A 13,587-nucleotide genomic window follows, 5' to 3' on the forward strand; every position below is an offset into this window, starting at 1 on the left:
CCAGGCTTACATATACACAATGATTACCACTGATACTAAAGTCATCTTTTTAAGAAAAAAAAAACAGTTGTATCTAATTCCCATAGGAACATAGAGATGAACTGCTTATTCATCTTAAGAGTGCTTTCTTGAGATACAACATTTAACTTTTGAGAGAAATCTAAATTACTTTTTATGATTTACTTTTTTCTGAAATAAGAAAGGACTGCAGAATCCCTGAATATATCAATCCAATACATTTAATGGATAATAAATTCTTGTATTTATAAAAGTAACAGTTTGGGAGATTTCTTGCTTGTTTATTTTTGCATCAAAAAGAAACATCAGTTGAGAAGCCATTCGGTGATGGACAGATTGACAGATATTCATTTGTTTATATGAAATGATGTGACTTTATTCTACACAGATGTAGGTTACTTTTTTATGTTATAGCCACTTGAGTAGGCATTCAATCTATTATATTATTGTTGTTAGGAACTGGTTATTAAGGCCAAATGATCTAAGAATTGATAAAGGATAGAATTGTACTCTGACTAGAATGTCTTTAACAATAAAAATAAATTAACAACCAAAACATTTCCATTCACCTTAAATCTGATGCATTATCCCATTTACCATCACACAGGCAGTGCAGTATATTGAAACACATAAAGTACTTGGAATCACGTGAGACCTGTTTTTGAATCTTGTTATATAACACAGGTAAGTTTCTTTATATTTCTGAGCCTTAGTTTCCTCATGAGTAAAAATAGGAATAATAATTCCTCACAATTGTAATGTGAAGCTCTTGCAAAATAATTCTATGCATGGTGTTTTGTAAATCCTGAAGTGCTACACAGTGTTCGGCTATTGTTCAGGTAATGAACACTAATCAATTTGTCTTTGAGGATAGACACCAAAGTTTCAATTCAAACCATGTCTTACCTTAATAAATTAAAGAAAGGCTAATGTTCTATCCTGGTCATACTTAGGGCTTTCTATTATACTGAATAACTCTCATATTTCCCTTCTATCTGTGCTCATGATTGAGTCTTGCAAAGAACCTAATTATTTTTCAGAAATGGAGCATGTTTTGATTGGTAAAAGGAAATGACAAAAATCCCTCCATAACTCAGAGCATGACTTGTGTTTTAGCTGTCAAAGTTGTTTTGACTTAGAAACAAATTCAGGTTCTGGCATTCTAAAATGCAAAGACATCTTAATGAAGTGGGTTGTAAATTCAATAATAAATTCAATAACTAAACAGCATCTACAATTAAGGCTATATATTAATGAAATCCAATATTCAGAAATAAATTGAATGAACAAAATACTTTGACTAGATATCATTACATCATCTGTGAACTAAGAAATCATCTATAAATATAGAATCAGTGTTTATGGAAATAGTTAAAATATTCTTCCTATGATCATCAGAAAGAAAAATAAAAAGAGATACCTCATGAACCTCGAAATATTTTTATACAAGGCAGAATGCAAAATATGTTAGTAATATTTTTCGTTGCCAATCAAAATGTATTTGCTACTTCAGAAAATGGCCATTTTTATAATATGAAACAGGACATATATTTGTTTCTTATATATAAAATATATGTTCATTGACATGGAGATTTAAAACACAATTTAATCATTTAATTTATAACTACAGTCATTCTTTTCTAGGATGTTGACACTTAAACAGCATCAGAACATTACCTAGATTATGGGGGAATTGAGGAAGCATTCAGCTGACCTCTCCCAACATTCCCCTTGAGAGAACTTTAAAATTGTTCCAATTTTTTAAATTGGATAATAAGAACTTTAAAATTAAATTGAATTTTGAAGTGACAGAGCCAATAAAAGGTAAGGGCAAAACATTCCTTCAGTCAAAGAAAAGTTGAGAGGTTAGAAGAAAAGATTTGTGATATTGATATAGTGGCTGCCCTGGAGACAATGTGGATTCCACACCAGTGGTGGGAGTAGGTGGTGGTGATAGAAACAGCAACAGTGTCATGAACACACAATCCAGAAATGGAGGACCTTTCAGCCAGTCAGAAAGAAACTACAGGGAACCACATTGCTAGTACTCAACATAGGACTGGGAATTCTGAAAAACAACTTCTGGTCACAAAAGAGCCCTTCATGGGTGACCACTATAGGACAGACTGAGAAAACAATGACCACACTGTTTCGAAGATCACACAGCCATGGAAGCACAAAAATTTTCAAAACCCCTAGAACTAGCTCTGAAAACAGCTCTGCAAGAAAGCCTGAAACTCAGGACTGTACCCTCTCTCTACTCCCTCCAGGCTGGAAACAAAATTCAACTTTAACATATATTAAAAGTCAAGAAATAGAGTGATGAAGCAATAGAAAATAACATGGTCATTAAAAAAAAAACTTCTGTGGTGATAGGGAAGATCAAGACATAAACTTAGAAGGAGAAATGCAACCAAAACAGTTATGAGTAAAACTTAAACAAAAAAAAAAAACCTGGAAACTCAGCATAACCCCAGTAAGAATTCCTGGAAGAGATGAAAAATAGTTTTCAAAATCAAATAACATTACTAGAGGGGAAATTAAGAAAAAATGAGTGATGCAAAAAAAATTATGAAAAGACAATTGAGCTCAGTAAAAGAGGGACAAAATAATACTGAAGAAAATAACAAGTTTAATAAACAGAATTGACCAAGTTGGGGGGGGGGGAACTTCACTGAAGAAAAAATACTTTGTAAGAGTTAGAATTTGAAATAGACTCAGGAGAGATAATTTATAAATTATTTGATTACCTGAAAACCATGATCAAAAAAGGGCCTACATATCATGTTTCAAGAAATTATCAAGGAAAACTGTCCTAATAGTCTAGAACCTGAGGGTGAAAAGAGAAATTGAAAAACAAATCCACTTATCATCTCCTGAAAGAGATCCCGAATAAAAACTTCCAGGAATATCATGACTAAATTCCTGAGTTCCCATGTCAAAGTGAAATAGTGCAAGCAGCCTGAAAGAAACAATTCAAGTGTGGTGGAATCACAGTCAGGATAACAAAAGATTTAGCAGTTTCTACAGGAAGAGTTTGGAAGGCTTGGAATTTAACATTCTGGAGAGCAAAGGAGCTAAGATTAAAACCCAAGAATCACCTACTCAGCAAAACTGAGTATGATCCATCAGGGAGAAAATGGACATTCCATGAGATAGATGATTTTCTAGAATTCTAGATGAAAAGACCAGGGCTGAATAGAAAATTTCACTTTCAAATACAAGACTCAAGAAAAGCATTAAGAAGTTAAACAGGAAAAAGAAGTCATAAGGGACTAATAAGGTTGAACTATTCACATTCATATATGGGAAGATATTTGTAATTCATAAGATGTTTCTCATTATTAGGGTAGTTAACTACACGTGTTTAAACTATATTGAATTTCTTGCGTTTCAAGTTGGGGTGGGTAAAGAAGGAAGAAAGGAAAGAATCGGGAAGTCAAAGTATGTTTATTGGTTTGTTTTTATGTAAAAAAATGTTTTTACATGCTGCTGGGAAATAAGATACACAGGCAATGGGGTATAAAAATCCATCTTCCCTTACAAGAAAGTAAATGGAAAGGGAATAAGGGAGGGAGAGAGGAAAGGGAATATGAGAGGGCAGAATGGGGAAAGGAGTAATCAGCATGCTTACTTGGGGCGGGGGGTATGGCAGAGATGGGGAGAAAATTTGGAACTCAAAATCTTGTGGAAATGAAGATTGAAAACTAAAAAATAAACAAATTCTAAAAAGAGAATAAAAAGTAAAAATGCAACTGGGGAAATTAATTAATTAATTATTTTTTAGAAAAGAAAAATAATTTGCTGGGTAGAATCTAATGACTCTATGACACATCAAGAAATAATAAAACAAAATCAAAAGAATAAAAAAAATGTTAAATGTCTTATGGGAAAAACTGCTGACCTGGAAAATAGAACAAGAAGAGACAATTTAACAATTAGTGGACTACCTGCAAAGATCAAAGAAAGTACCTCAAAGTCATATTTCAAGAATTTATCAAGAAAAACATCTTTAATATCCTAAAACCAGAGGGTAAAATAGAAATGGAAAGAATCCACAGACCACCAGCTGAAAGAGATAACAAAATTAGAACTGTCAGGCATATTTCAGCAAATCCTGGAGCCCCCAGGTCAGAGAATATATTTCAAAACAGATAGAAAGAAATAATTCAGACACAATCAATCCTCACTTTCATTGTGACAAATGATGGGAAAGTAAAAATTCAAATTTTGATACATTAAATCTTTGGCAAATACATTGCAATAACCAGCAACACCATCATTTTCTTTCTCTTGCATGCCTCTTTCATTTGAGATAATTTCTGTCATTCTTCTTCTCCTTTCCCCATCATCCCATGGCTTCCCTTTTTCACACCTATCCATTTTTTATATCATCACAACATAATCACCTCACTCCTGAACCTTCTCTCTTTGTAGAATCCTTTTACATACCCTATTAATAATAAAATTCTTTGAACTCACATATATCATCTTCCCATATAAAAATCTAAACTGCTTAATTTTATTGAATCTATTATGAGTTCTTTTTCATGTTTACCTTTTTATGGTTCTCTTGAGTCCTGTTTGAAAGTTAAATTTTCTATATAGCTCTGGTCTTTTCATCAAGAATGTTTTAAAGTCTTCTATATCATTAAATGTTTATTTTACCCTGGAAAGTTTTCTACTCATTTGGGGGGGGGGAGTGGGGGGCGGCGTAGATTATACTTTGTTGTAATCCTAGCTCTATTGAATTGTGTAATATATTCCAAATCCTTTACTCCTCTAACATTGCAGCTGCTAAATTTTGTGTGATCCTGACTGACTCCATGATAATGGAGTCAGTCCTTAATATTCACTTAATTTTCATGACTTCATGCATTCATGTGATTTTATTAGTAACTTTATTTTCATTTTCACATTGGCAATCAGGCACATTTATAGTTATGCTCAGTAGAGAGGGGAAAAAATAGGAAGTGTGATGTGACAACATTATATCTCCAAAAAAGAGAAAAGTTTTTGTAAAAGTGTTCCTGATTTTGCTCCAGAAAGTGCTGAAGAAAGTTCTCACATATGGGATAAGGGAAATGAAAAAAAAAAATGGAAAAGTAGTTAAGTTAGTAGGTAAATGAGAAGGTGGTTACCGCTGTTTGTTTTTTTTACCAGTGGTTCCATGGCCAAGCCTGCCCAAGGTGCCTAGGGAAGGAGCTCAGATCTCTAATAAGTCAGGAACACTAAGAGAGGCAAGCATTTTTCATTGGGGAATAATTGTACCGTGGAGTCAAAAGGGATGTGAAAGATGGAAGATTTGTCCTTTCCCTTTGCTTTTTTGACCCAGGGTTCTTTTACCATCACAACCTTTGCCCCTTTACCTTCGGATTTGCATTGGCACTCCTTTATCCTGTATTTTTCTTTTCCCATGGCTATTATGTTAGAAAAATAAATGTTATCATGTTTTGTTATAAATAATTATATGCAGAAAGGTGCATGTTAGACAATCTCTAACAAAAGCTTATAGTTTCTGTTGGTTGTTGGAATCAATTTGCCAAAGGTTTAATGGATCAGTATTTTCATTTTTTACTCATTTAAAATAATTTCAAAGAGGGAATATATATATGTGTGTGTGTGTGTGTGTGTGTTCATGTGTATATATGTATGTATGTATATCCATGTACATATGTATGTATGTATACCATCACTTCAGTATAGAAGTCAATTTATATTTGTGTGTGTTTATGTGTATATGTGTGTATGTATGTATCTATATCCATGTACATATGTATGTATGTATACCATCACTTCAGTATAGAAGTCAATTTTACCAAAGAGGGAAGTGGGAGGGTAAGGGGACAATTAAAATGGGGATGTTGATAAAAAAGAGAGTGAACAAAAGCAAGCAATGGTCAGAAGCAAAATAAACTTTAGAGATGGTACAGGATAAAAAGAGAAAGAACGAATAGAAGAAACATTCATAAAGGAAAGGCACAGTTAGCAATCATAACTATGAATGTAAATGGGAAGAAATCACCCACTAAATGGAAGCAGATAGCAGAATGGTTTAAAAACCAGAATTCAACAACATGATGTTCATAAAAATACACTTGGAAAAGACACAAAAAGTTAAAATTATAGGCTGGTTTAGAATGAATTATGTTTAAGCTTGAATGAAAAAGGCAGGGGTAGTAATTATGATATTAAAACAGAAACAAAAATGGAACTAATTAAAAGAAATAAGGAGAGAAACTACATCCTGCTAAATGCACCATAGACAATGAAGCAATATCAGTACTAAACACATATGCCCAAATGCCATAATATCCAAATTCTTGAAGGAAAAGTTAAATCAATTGTAAGAGGAATTTATCTGATTTATAACAGAAATGTAAGTCTTGTTCAATATGAGAAAAACTGCAAGCATAATTGACCTTATCAATAACAAAAATTAACTTATATAATCATAATAGTTCCATATCAATATCAATATTCCATATCAATAGTTCCATAACAATCTTTTTAAAAAAATAACACCTCTTCTTGTTAAAAACACAAGAACACATAAGAATCAATGGAGACTTTCTTCAAATGACACGTAATATCTATCCAAAACAAAGAGCAAACATTATCTGTAAATTTTGATGCCTTCCCAATAAGACTAAGAGTAAAGGAAGGATGCCTATTTTTCACATTATAATTCAATATTTTGTTAGCAATGCTAGCTATATTAATAATATGAAAAAATGGAAGAATAAAAATAATGAAAAAATAAAACTATCAGTCTTTAATGGTTATATGATGATATACTTAGAGAATCTTAGAGAATCACATAAAAATCATTATAATCAATTAACACCTTCTGCAAAGTTAGAGGACATAAAATAAACACAAAATTATCAGCATTTCTGTATACTACTGTAACACCATACACAAGCAGCTTTCCAGAAGAAAGCTCTTGTGGATAGCTGTTAGATTCTGATTACACAGAATAGCGAAGACTCTATTCCATAACAAATCAAAGCAAATCATTCACAGAAAATCAAGGTACAGCATTCATAATATTACAACTTATCACAGAAAATCACAATATAGTATCCACAAAAGTTTATCATTAAAATGGACACATGGTTTCCACTATAGTGGCCACAACATTTTGAACAAAGAACTATCATGTCAAAGTACAATAGTCAAAGTCTTCTACTCATGGGGCACACTAGGTTAACTCATGAAGCCTTGGTAGGACATGGTCATACCTCAACAACATTAACTTCATAAAGCAATTAGGCAAACATATTTAAAAACCACAATTTATATAAACTGTTCCTATACTCTTTAACAATCTTATAGATGAAAATAATGCCAATGTCAGAAAATTTCACTTTGGAAATTGTGGAAATTTCATTTTAAGTTAGGAGCAGCATCTTTAATTTATATAGAGCCCAGGGCCTGTCACCAAAGTATCTTATTTTGGATTCCTTAGGGAAAACTAAAATCATGTGGATGTTATTTTAAAATGGAGTAGAATACATTTTTTTTCAGTTTTTTAAAGTGTCAAACATAATATTCTCCCTCTCCAAGAATGATATGGTTATCTATGATAAGGACTCAAGGCGCATACGTGTGATCTACTTCCCTTTGGAAAGAAAGAAAGGTTAACTGTTTTCAAAGAACAGGTGTATAGCTACAACTTAGTTGCATATAGGATTGGCATTTTTGAGTTATCTGCACCAATGCCCTTTAATCACACACACACACACACACACACACAAAACAGATCTAAAACACCAAATATAAATTTTGTTACAAAATTTTAATGACTTTCAAATTACATTTATCAAATAAACCAACAAAAAAAAGAAATGCTTAAAAAATGTGTAGATGATAGATTTCAAATAGAACTTTTCAATACCTGTGTGTCTTATACAAAGAAATATGACCTTATTTAAACAAGTTATTTGCCTTGATTATAAAAAGGAGTTCTCTGGCGATTGTTATTTCTCTATTGTTGATAAGAACACAATTTCTAACTTGAGCTGCAGTAATCTGACCATCATTGGACTTCTTCAAGCAGGATAGAGATGATCACTTGCCACAGATGTAGAGGGGATTAATGTTTAATCATGGTTTAAACTAGGTCCATCCAGGGTGGCTAGGTGGTCTAGTGAATAGAGCACTGCCCCTGAGTCAGGAGAAGCTGAGTTTAAATCCAGCCTCAGACACTTAACACAAAAACTAGCCGTGTGACCTTGGGAAAGTTGATTAACCCCAATTGCACTCAAAAAAGCAAAAACAAAAAAAAAATAGCTAGGTCCATCCTATATCTGAAATTTTCTGATTCTATATTCACAAGGTAATCTGAATAATTCAATCAAAAGAACACTTGTCTGGGCTACATAGTTATATTATTCATGTTACAATGCTCCTGTTCTCAGAATATACTTCCAAATATGGACTCCGGTGTTTGTCTCGGGACTCTCAACTTCCAACTGGTCGCGAGGGAACATTCACTTTATTCCCTATTAAGATTCCCTATGCTGCTGTATATCCAACATATATGCCAGGTCATGTGTACTTCCTGCTTTCCTTACACCTTTTCTCATTTAACTCTGAGAATGGAAATCAAAGCAATATTACCTTTCCTGGAAAGGATCTTACTCAAATGAATCAAGTCACTGTTCCTACAAATTTGCTGAACAAAAGACCCCTTCATGGCTGATACTCATTTACACCTTTGTTCTCCCTAATTAGAATAAACTCCCTATGAGTAGAGACTGTCTCTTTTTAATATTGTTTTTGTTTTGGGTTTAGGTTTGTTTTGTTTTGTATCACCAGAACTTAGTAAAAATAAAAGAAGCTTTCCAATTCAATCTTTTTTCCCCTTTATTTATTCATTCAAGAATAGCACACCCATTAGGGAAATAGGAAGTATGTAATTGCACTTTTATGAACCCTGCCTCCCCTCACCATAGAGGAATATTTTTGTGGTGACTTAGTTTACCCAAGGAAGAGCTTTGAGTAAATTATACAGATGTAAGGAAACATTATGTGTATATTTCTTACATTGATCAAATGATACAGAAAAGCTAAAATTTATGCATTGCTGATTTACTGTAGGTGAAATTGAAATGTCAATTCTTTGAAAGGAAAAATAAAAACTCTTAGAGCATTCGGTAAACCTATAATCTGCAGCTTTATTTAGGAAAAAAAAAACATTCAGGGCAAACTCTTCTCAGATCTATTTTCTTTAAAATTGCCAACAGTCATGACAAATCCTTGTGGCAGTGTCCCAATTTTTACATTGCTGATTTTACATAGTTACAATAAGGTGTCATCAGGTTTCCTGCAAATTGATTTTCTTTTTGCATAGCTGTTTTTCTAAGGAAAGACATTTTTTGACTGATCTTACAATTTTGAAAATACCTATAGCTCTGGGACTAACAGTATAGCAAATTCTGTCCTAAATGTAATCAAGTATATTTTTAAAACACTGGAAATTAATGTAATCTTTCAAATATATGCTCAATAACTTGGTACTTCTCAAATATTACTTGCAAATGTGTTCTTATAATTTACTTTGACAATGCTTTGTGAATACAGACTTACAGACTCTCAGAAATCAGATGGAATTGAGAGATGATCTAATTCAACCATTGACAGATCAGGAGTATCTTCTGCATTATCCGTGACACATAGGCATTTTGATTTCACTGTATAACCTCTGATGACCATCAATATGTCATAGCTAAAGTCACAATTATTCTGATCAACAATGAAGAACTCTAGTCAATGTCTTGCATTTATACTCAGATGAATGTGTAAGTTCATAATTCAGATATTTCTTCCTATAATCCAGATGAAAATCCAAAGTTTGATAAAAGCCTACCCCATTTGCTAGAGGTGTTTCTCAATTTATCTTTATATACAAGGGTACCATTAGAATACCAGTAATTGCTTCAATATCAATGGGCTGCCAATCTATTTTAACCACCAAAAGGACTCAGGAAATCTCAACCTCTTTACTAAAGTTACTTGAAGCCTGGATAAGTCCACCTCAGAACAGATAATTATTCACCCCAGGATCAGATATTGAAAGGCAGCCTAAATATTGGTACCCCCTTGCCTACCCAGGACCCATGATTAGATGCCAGGTACTCACACCCACCTCTCCCAATTTCTTTCCAGTTGCTACTCAAAACAGTCCTGAAACAATCCACACCTTGAAAGAAAGAGAACAGTGAAGATGCTTTCTTAAAAATCCACTGAGGGGGGAAGCTATGTGCTCAGTGAATCTCTGTGCACTGGCCCTGGATTCAGGAGGACCTGAGTTCAAGTCCAGCCTCAGATGCTGACCACTTACTAGCCGTGTGACCTTGGGCAATTCACTTAACCCCAATGGCCCTCCTTCCACCATCCAAGAAAAAAAACCCCACTGAGGCATAAACTCTTACTGATCAGTGGAAAACAAGGAGACTTCCTCAACATCTCACATCACCAAATTCTTTCAGAGCTAAGCCACCATCTGGGTAGCATTCAAGAAAATTCAAACCCAATTTATTCCGATTAAAACTTTGGATGAAATTAATATTCTTCCTGTTCTTCATTTCTCATTTTTATTTATTTAAATTCTTTACTCAAATAGTTTTAATTATATTATATTATCTGATTCTAGTTATTATTTTAAACAAATTCTGATCTTAGCAGTTGTTTTTCTTCATGCTTGAAGAGGACCAAAAATGACATTGCTATGTGTAGGTCAAGGTGGAGTGTGACCATCTGTGGTTGATCAGACCAATTATGAGTTTAAAGACTTTGTGACAGTTATGTGGTTGTCTGGTACTAGACACACACATTTTAATGATTTAATCTGTTGTTCCTTAGAACTTCACAGAACTGGTTTTTTTTTCTGCTGCAGGCTTAGAGATCCAAAGATGTGTAAGATCATTTTTTAGTAAAAGACTGTATTTGCCTAAGTGCTGTGTTATGAACAAACTGTATGTCATTGTGAAAAACAGGAAAAACAAATGGGACTACATCACAGCTCATTTATGGGGTTGGAGCTCTGGAATGCCTTGTGTGGTGGAGGCAGATTTCAAATGAGAAGTTATGCCAATTAAGTGTCAAAGATGTGTTTTCAAAACACAGTGTGAGGAAGAAAGAGAAGCCATGAGCGTATAGTTCAGAAAACAAAAGCTTAGAAACTATGTGACGTTGTTGTGACCAAGATGTTGGTGAACAGTGAGCTGGGAGTTTGGGACATCAGGAAAAGCCTTCTCAGACAACCCTCCCGACTTCAAAAAATCTCTTCAGGTAGTAGATCTGTCCCAATGTCATGGCAACTAATAGGAGAGCTTCAAAGAAGGACCAGAGGACCACTCTGCTGTTGTGTTGTCAGTAATTGCTCTGTGTAGTCTTGCCTGAACTGCCATGTATTCCTGTTCGTGCTTTACTGCCGTCATGGCCACAGCAAGCTCATTAATCCTCTCTTCCAGCTTGTTCCGATGAGCTTCTGTCTCCAGGTCTTGGCCCTTTGGAGCTTCTCCCATATCGGTAGTGAACATCACTATCTTGGGAGTCATGGTGGACATCCTGTTGCTGCAACAAAACTTGTAAGTTCCATCCCTGTGAGCTGCAAAAGCATATTTCCCACTGGCCTCTGTCTCCTTTATAGATTCCTTGTTTATCAGGTCCTGTCATCTCCACGTCGATGTCCAGGAAACCCACCTCGGCCACCTCGAAAATGAGGCCCATCTTGGTGCCCGGGGTGACCCGTTCAAAGAAGCACTCCTCCTCCGCGTGGGCGTCGATGCTAACGAAGTAGCCCGAGGCCGTGGCCAGTAGCGCGGCCAGCAGGGTCAGCCCCTCCGGGAGAGTCACCATGGCGGGCGAGCCGGCACCGGGCCTGGCAGGGGACAGGGACTGCAGCCTCCTCCTCAGCCTCCGCCTCTTTCATTGGCTGCCAACCCTCCAGCTCATTTTATAAATGAATTACTAAGGCAAAAAGCTACTACGTGTGTGAAGCAGATTGAAACTGAGGTACTTTGCCACCTCGCTGCCCCACTGTTCACTCTCACTCCCACTTTTCCCCCATAATTTCCTTGAGACGCTTGTTTTTGTGTTCCTACAAATGTATTTACTATTTGATCTATCTCTCTGAAGTAACACTTTAATAACTGGATGAATATTGTACTGAATATATAAATTAACTTTAGCGTTGGCATTTTTTACTTTATGAGTAAGCCCTACTCATTGGCAATTAACATCTCTCCAATTAGTTTTCTACTAATTTGTTTGACTACAAATTTGATTGAAAAGTCATAGCATATCTTCATTTCAAATAATGTTACCTAGCTCCAATCCTTTACATCGGATTGGCCACATTGAGGAGAGATCTATTCATTCTGATATTTCCTTTAAAAAAATATTGTCAAAAATAGTGCTGCATTTTGCCAGTTTTCTATATCTGTTGATATGTTATATTTTTCGTTTTGTTATTAATTAGGTCCATTAGATTTAATTAGAATGTAAGTTGCTACAGCTGTCAGAAATCTATTGGATTTTCTTATATTAAAAAAAAAAAACTTCCATTACTGGCATTACTGGTTATGGTGAAATAATCTTTTTTAATATTTTGATGTTTCCTCTTTTCTGATATTTTACTTGATTCTTCATTTCATTTTATTTTACATTTTTATCAATATCCATTAGACATATTACTCTATAGTTTTCTGTCTCTGCTTCTCCCTCCCTGGTTTAGGTGTCAGAAATCTATATACTTTGGTAGGATGTTTTCTTTCAATTTTTTTTTAAAGTAATTTTTGTGGTAAAGATAGATTTGTTTTTTAAGTGTTAGATAGAATTCATTTAAAAGACATGAGATGCTATATTTCTTATTTCTTTTTTTCCGTATATAGCTTGTTAAGATTTTTTTTTCAGAGATTAATTAAAATTCTCTATTTCTGTTACTTTTGTATTTTTTTTACTATCCATCCACTTCATTGAACATTTTATACATAAATAAGTAAAATAGCTTCCAATAATTTTCATTTTTCTTTTTCATAATTCTCCTATTTTGGTTTGGAGAAGGATAACTTGCTTTCCATTTTTTAGTAAATTAGATATATTTTTTCTTTTTTACCTCTTTTCTGTTCTTTTATCATTTTTCAAATTCTTTATTTACTTCTGATTTACATAATTCATTTTTGCCAGATTTTGAGTTACACATTTCTCCCCATTTTCCCCCTACCAACTGCCCCAAAATAGCAGTCCCACAGGTTATCCCCTCCTCCAATCCTTTCTCTGCCATATCTTCTCGCAAAACCCCTTCAATATTTCCAGTAGTAGATATACTGTAAAGGACTGACTATATTTCCCTCCCTCCTATCCCACCTTCCACTTGTTCTATCCTCTATTTTGATCTGGTGCCTTGTCAAAAGTGGGTGCTTCCATCTTTACTCCCCCACAGCCTGCCTGCCCTCCCTTCCATCAGGCCCCTGACATCCCCTTCCCCCCTTCTCTCCTCTAGGGTGAAATACCCTATTTGGTATATATTTTATTCCCTGCCCAAGACAAATTCAATGA

General features: G+C 34.4%; 1 pseudogene; it reads right to left on the reverse strand.

Annotated features, from left to right (window-relative positions):
* Positions 1-11,257: 11,257 nt before the first annotated feature.
* Positions 11,258-11,886, reverse strand: LOC138161020 (transmembrane emp24 domain-containing protein 2 pseudogene; annotated as a pseudogene).
* Positions 11,887-13,587: the final 1,701 nt, after the last annotated feature.

This window comes from Petaurus breviceps, unplaced genomic scaffold, assembly GCF_028583685.1.
Source record: "Petaurus breviceps papuanus isolate PSGF00001 unplaced genomic scaffold, PetGlider_PUasm1.0 183, whole genome shotgun sequence".
NCBI lineage: Eukaryota > Metazoa > Chordata > Mammalia > Diprotodontia > Petauridae > Petaurus > Petaurus breviceps.